Source organism: Ixodes scapularis, unplaced genomic scaffold (genome assembly GCF_016920785.2).
Source record: "Ixodes scapularis isolate PalLabHiFi unplaced genomic scaffold, ASM1692078v2 PGA_scaffold6__148_contigs__length_123643588, whole genome shotgun sequence".
In the NCBI taxonomy this organism is placed as follows: domain Eukaryota; kingdom Metazoa; phylum Arthropoda; class Arachnida; order Ixodida; family Ixodidae; genus Ixodes; species Ixodes scapularis.
The window spans coordinates 105,659,563-105,665,728 of NW_024609881.1; positions in this window are offsets into that span (position 1 = coordinate 105,659,563).

Here is a 6,166-nt window from a genome sequence, read left to right on the forward strand (position 1 = left end):
AAGGTTACTCTGCCAAGAAAAGGCGCGAATTATATCAGAAAGACCACTTTTTCGACATACGCGCAATCGTCCTGCCCAAAGACTAGAACCCCGAGCCGAGTCAAACCTTGGTTTTAGGATAGTTTCATGTGTTTCACAGCATACAGGCAGCAAAATTAGTACTACTTTATTTCACAGCATAGAGACAGTAGGGAGTTTTAGCAGATCGTTTCCGCTTCCCGTTATTCCACAGCATACAGGCAGCAAAATTAGTACTACTTTATTTCACAGCATAGAGACAGTAGGGAGTTTTAGCAGATCGTTTCCGGTTCCCGTTATTCCACAGCATACAGGCAGCAAAATTAGTACTACTTTATTTCACAGCATAGAGACAGTAGGGAGTTTTAGCAGATCGTTTCCGCTTCCCGTTATTCCACAGCATACAGGCAGCAAAATTAGTACTACTTTATTTCACAGCATAGAGACAGTAGGGAGTTTTAGCAGATCGTTTCCGCTTCCCGTTATTCCACAGCATAAAGGCAGCAAAATTAGTACTACTTTATTTCACAGCATAGAGACAGTAGGGAGTTTTAGCAGATCGTTTCCGCTTCCCGTTATTCCACAGCATACAGGCAGCAAAATTAGTACTACTTTATTTCACAGCATAGAGACAGTAGGGAGTTTTAGCAGATCGTTTCCGCTTCCCGTTATTCCACAGCATAAAGGCAGCAAAATTAGTACTACTTTATTTCACAGCATAGAGACAGTAGGGAGTTTTAGCAGATCGTTTCCGCTTCCCGTTATTCCACAGCATACAGGCAGCAAAATTAGTACTACTTTATTTCACAGCATAGAGACAGTAGGGAGTTTTAGCAGATCGTTTCCGCTTCCCGTTATTCCACAGCATACAGGCAGCAAAATTAGTACTACTTTATTTCACAGCATAGAGACAGTAGGGAGTTTTAGCAGATCGTTTCCGCTTCCCGTTATTCCACAGCATACAGGCAGCAAAATTAGTACTACTTTATTTCACAGCATAGAGACAGTAGGGAGTTTTAGCAGATCGTTTCCGCTTCCCGTTATTCCACAGCATACAGGCAGCAAAATTAGTACTACTTTATTTCACAGCATAGAGACAGTAGGGAGTTTTAGCAGATCGTTTCCGCTTCCCGTTATTCCACAGCATACAGGCAGCAAAATTAGTACTACTTTATTTCACAGCATAGAGACAGTAGGGAGTTTTAGCAGATCGTTTCCGCTTCCCGTTATTCCACAGCATACAGGCAGCAAAATTAGTACTACTTTCGAAATGTAGTACTAATTTTGCTGATCACAAAAATGTGAGCACAGAAGTAAATAAGTTGCCGGCAAATGAAGTGGCATTCCCGAACAAGGGGCCCCCTCACATTCCGTTCCTACGCACTTCTATTCAGCAGCCGTAGAAACTGCATCACAGGCGTCCTTGGGCCAAGGTGGCGACGAGCAGCCAAAACATAACACTGGCGCGCACGAACGCAGGAAGAGATGCTTAACAAGCCTTGGTCGGGTAAATGCGCGCAGGCGCCGCGCCTTCAGCTGCAACCGTAAAAAAAAAAAAAAAACACTTTAAGGATTTTTTTTTTTTTTTTTTTTTGCGTGTTGTTTGCTTTTAGCGAGTACCTCAAGTGGTTGGGGGGTTCCACTGGAGACGCCACTGGGATGACCTTGCACCTGGCCGACTGTTCCCATGGTCGCCTCGTCGTCAGCGCATACTCCCTTGCGAAGCCGGACTCCCCCGCGCACAAACGCAGACACAGATAATCCGTTCATTTGAGCAAGCACGTTCCCGCTTCGACCTGCAACTCTACGAGCGAGGATGCTTGTTCGCGTAATCCTTCGCGTCCTTCCGAACTTCCACGCCAGGGAGACCTCCTCTTTGGTGAGGACGATTTATTTGTCAGGCGTGTCAAGATACCGTAATCGCCGGCGAGGATTGCGAGTCACCATTGGGAGAACATTTTGTTGGACCCGGCGTCAGTGGCGAAACATACCTCGTTTCGAAAAAAACTTTTTTCTTTTTTTTTTTTGTAGCGTAGCATTAGGACTGGAACGAGACGCGCAGTCATCCGGATGATCTCAACGTCGTGGCGCGAGACTTTACCCCATGACGGTCAGGTGCGCTCACTCAGCGTACTCTCCGAGCGTCGTGGGAATAAAGAGGAACCAGTCATAACAATCTCAACTTGCCGAAGAAAAAGAAAAAAAGGAGGCGAGTTTGTTATAAAAGACCCTCTAGCCGAGACAAACTTCACATGTTTCGTCATAGACACCAAAGATGCTGACACTCGCATACCCGACCCTGCACAGTCTGTTTCTGAAATTCAACGCTGCCGTTCTATCCATTGCTACGGTGGAACGTCTTTTTAGCTTGACTGGGGATGTCTTTAGGAGGAAAAGGGGAAAACTCCGCGATAAGAACTTTGAAAGACAATTGCGTCTGCGAGCAAATAAACTATTTTGGTGAAAACGCAAACCATAAAATTACTGCATTAATTTTAGATTCGCAGGGTTTTTCACGGATCAAAACTTCTGTTCATTTTGCTACCACACATATATAAAAAGTAACTTCGAAAGTAACTTCAAAGTAACTCGCTTCTTTTTTTACATTAGTTAGTAGTTTACTCAATTACTATTACCAATGCGTAATTTCTACTCTACTCCAATTACTTCTGGCATCGATACTCAATAACTTAACTTAACTACCTTTTTTGAGTAATTTGTACATGTCTGGTGTTCGCCTTGCAGGCACGCTCAATTCGCGAGGAAGCCAGCGCGACCGAACGCTTTCTGCAGGCGCGAGGCCGCTCGGTCGGTGAAGATCGAGGGGCCGGGGCAGCTGCAGGGGTCGCGCTGCTGCTGGAGCCGTGTCTGCGGAAGGATTGGCTCGCGCAATAAAGGGTTCGGGTCGTCGATAGTTCCTTCCGAAACATATCAATCAAGTGGCTTTCCCTAATCTCTTCATTGCTCTTAGAAACATATATATCCTCTCATAAGTTGTTCATCCTATTTTGGACTATTTTGCTTATTTATTCGTCTTTACCTCTGCTTGGTGACTGTTTAATAACTTGATAGAGGCCCTTTAAATTTTAGTACAGGCCTGTGCGATCTACGCTTTACCGGATTTAGCCAATATTGGACAACACTGGCGTCAGGAGGGTGGAACAAGCAAACCGAAATTCTGGCTTCTAATGAAGACGGCACCGTCGTAAGATGGGTATCACGACGGCCTATCGTTTGCACTATCATAAATTCTCAGTAGCCTGTAACCTGTATAAAACATTTTACTCATATCTATAGATCCGGCCCCACAGGCTTTCCAGGTATGAGCGAGTCGACTTTATTATGATCCGCAGCTCTCCTGAGTTAGAATAAATATTATCACCTTCCCAAAACAACCCCCCCCCCCTTTTTTTTTTTATACCGGTAAGGTGAGGTCAGTGTATGATAATTCGATGCAATTGCCATCTTCGAATGCTTATATAAATATCATCAGGGATACGAAAAAGATCGTGCATAGGCCTCTTTCGACAGCGCGAGTACCACTCGTGTTTGTGCAACAACATTCTCTCTTACCACCGCCTTGCTACGGTAGTGCGGGAAATGGTATACTTGTTTTCTCGACATGCTCAAGGACATTTCGATCGACTTCGCTTGCCGGATAAGTGGGCGACATAAAGAAGCATCGACTGATACGGGATCATCGAAGGCCAAAAAGGCCGAATGAGTAAAGCTTAAATTTATTTCCTGATTGTCATCGCTGCTGTAATCATTCGCCATGTTTCCGACACTCACCTCTCCAACACACATTTTTCTTTTTTTTTTTTGCAAACACCAATTTATTTTGTCGCATTTCCGCTTCTTCTCCGCAAATTATGAATGGTAAGTTGGTCCAGTTGCTGCATGCTCACTTTATTAAAAGAAACCGAAAATGGAAACAGGGACAGTACAAGATGAACTATGCAAGACTCTTTAAAAGGGCTTGTCGAAATGGAAATGAACTGCTGTAATTTGGTAAGTCGTTTCAGTAGGTTCATAATTTTTGATCCCGTTTCTAAAGGCTCCGGAAAAGGAACCAGGAGAAGCTGAGCGACGCAAAACGCCTCGTATAGTTAGTCCTGTTTTTGTTTTGTCCTTTCGACGTTACTAAAACGCAGTGTTCCGTTTCTCAACGCTGTTATTATTTTCACCCGGAAATAAAACAAAAATACATAATACTTTTTCACACCAGTACAATGCAATGGAGGCGAATTTTCAGCAAACTGCTTTTCGCCACGCTTCCATGTCTTCCACCAGGACGCGAATGTTTGTGCACACTGTTTGAACTATTTACATTTAAATTGACCTGCGCTATAAACCAGGTACTCACGCTTACAAGCAGCGCGTTTGTGCACATGAATTTTCCCAGCTTCATGCCTTTCAATAGCGTGGCAAGAAAATGGAAATATCCCGGGCATTGTTTGTGAGGAAGGCTACATTCAAAGGTCGCCTGTTAGCTCCACAAACTCCCTGACAGGTTCACTACCACATACCCTGGAGTCCTCTCTCCAAGGAGCAATGTTTTTGCGGAAATTCGTTGCTCGGTCACTATTCTGTGTATTGGCGCGGAAACAAAAAAAAAAATAAAAAAAATTAAAAAAAAAATTCGCAAGTTCATTTTTTATATTTTCTTTGCAATTGTTGTATTTTTCAGTTTTTAATGACGCTTAAAAAACGTCTTTGTGTTGTGCGAAATAAAAGGACGACCAGCCATTCCAGGCTCACGGTGAGCAATATCCACGATATCCGAAAGCCAACAAAAGCTGCTCAGAGGCGATCCAATATGGTGCAAATAAGTTGTGCACTTCCCTGAGACATTTGATTACCGCCAACGACAATTGTAAAGTATTACGCACTCCCTCGAGTGTATTGTCCTTACGCACTCGAGCGTCAAAGGAGCGAGTATTTCCAGAAAATAAACACAACGACCTATTTCTGCCTCTGAAACGACGCACATCTGTGGAAACACGATGAACATCCTTTCACCATGGAATCATACCAAAAAATGATCGATGATGAAATTGATTGGGTTGCAACAGTATAGTGCCACATTTTTAGTTTGCAAATAATCAGGGCAACGTTCATGCGATGTATTTACTTCCACGTTCGAATGCATTGAAAATGATAGCCAAAATGTCCAGTAGAAAACCTTGCACTGCAGTGGGAAACAAACAGGCGAGGCGTCTACGGAGGAAAAATTTCGGCTGCCGACTCGAGGTACGTAGCAAGATTTCTCGAAGGCACAAAATCGCCGTCGTCTAGCCCTGCCCCCCCCCCCCCCCCTTAACCCCGGATAATGAGCTTATCCCGGCTTATCCCACCCCAAGATGCAGCAACGAAAAGGAGTCCACCGCTGTAGAGATAACGAGGACGATTTTCCTTAGGAAAAGCTTTTTGTAGGTCGGCCTTTAATCTCGCCCCTTATCCCTTTCGGGTGAACGTTTACAGAATTGCATAACATAACCCATAAAATGAGACTGAGGTTACAGACTCGTTCGAGTGTGGGGGCCCATCGTTCATCACAGAAAGGTCGAGGAACAACGTAGGGTTGGGGGGAGCCTGAGTGCATCTGGGCACAACAAAGTGCGACAACTCAAAAATGTTTCCTGGAGAAATAGTCATTCAACTCAAAGGGCCAGTGGCGCTTATCTTTAGCTTTGCTTTGTTTACACGGCGTAACCAAAAACTAAAATGCCACCGCTCCGTAAATGTACTCGCCTTTTCAATGCAGCAAGAGAACAAGCATACTGTCGTTGCCCTGTGGCACTGCAGACCCTTTCGAAAATTCCGCAGTGCCATCTGGTGGCTCAAGCATCAGTTTAACATTAGACAGGCTAAGGGCGGTAATCCGAATGCAATATATCAATTGGGCCCTGCAGCGTCACTTTCCTGCGTCAACGGCAGACAAGCACGTGTTTTTCATCATAAAGTTCTTTCTCGATCTGTTTCGGTTTCGATGGTGAACAAGAAGGACCGGCCGCCATTAGCATGACTTGGATGCCATACACGTGTCGAATTCCGACGTAGATTTGAAGTGGTTTTGAAGGTCTTTGTTCGTTATTTTTCTGTTCATGCAAACGCGAGCTAGCTTACACTACTCTAAACGCACGAG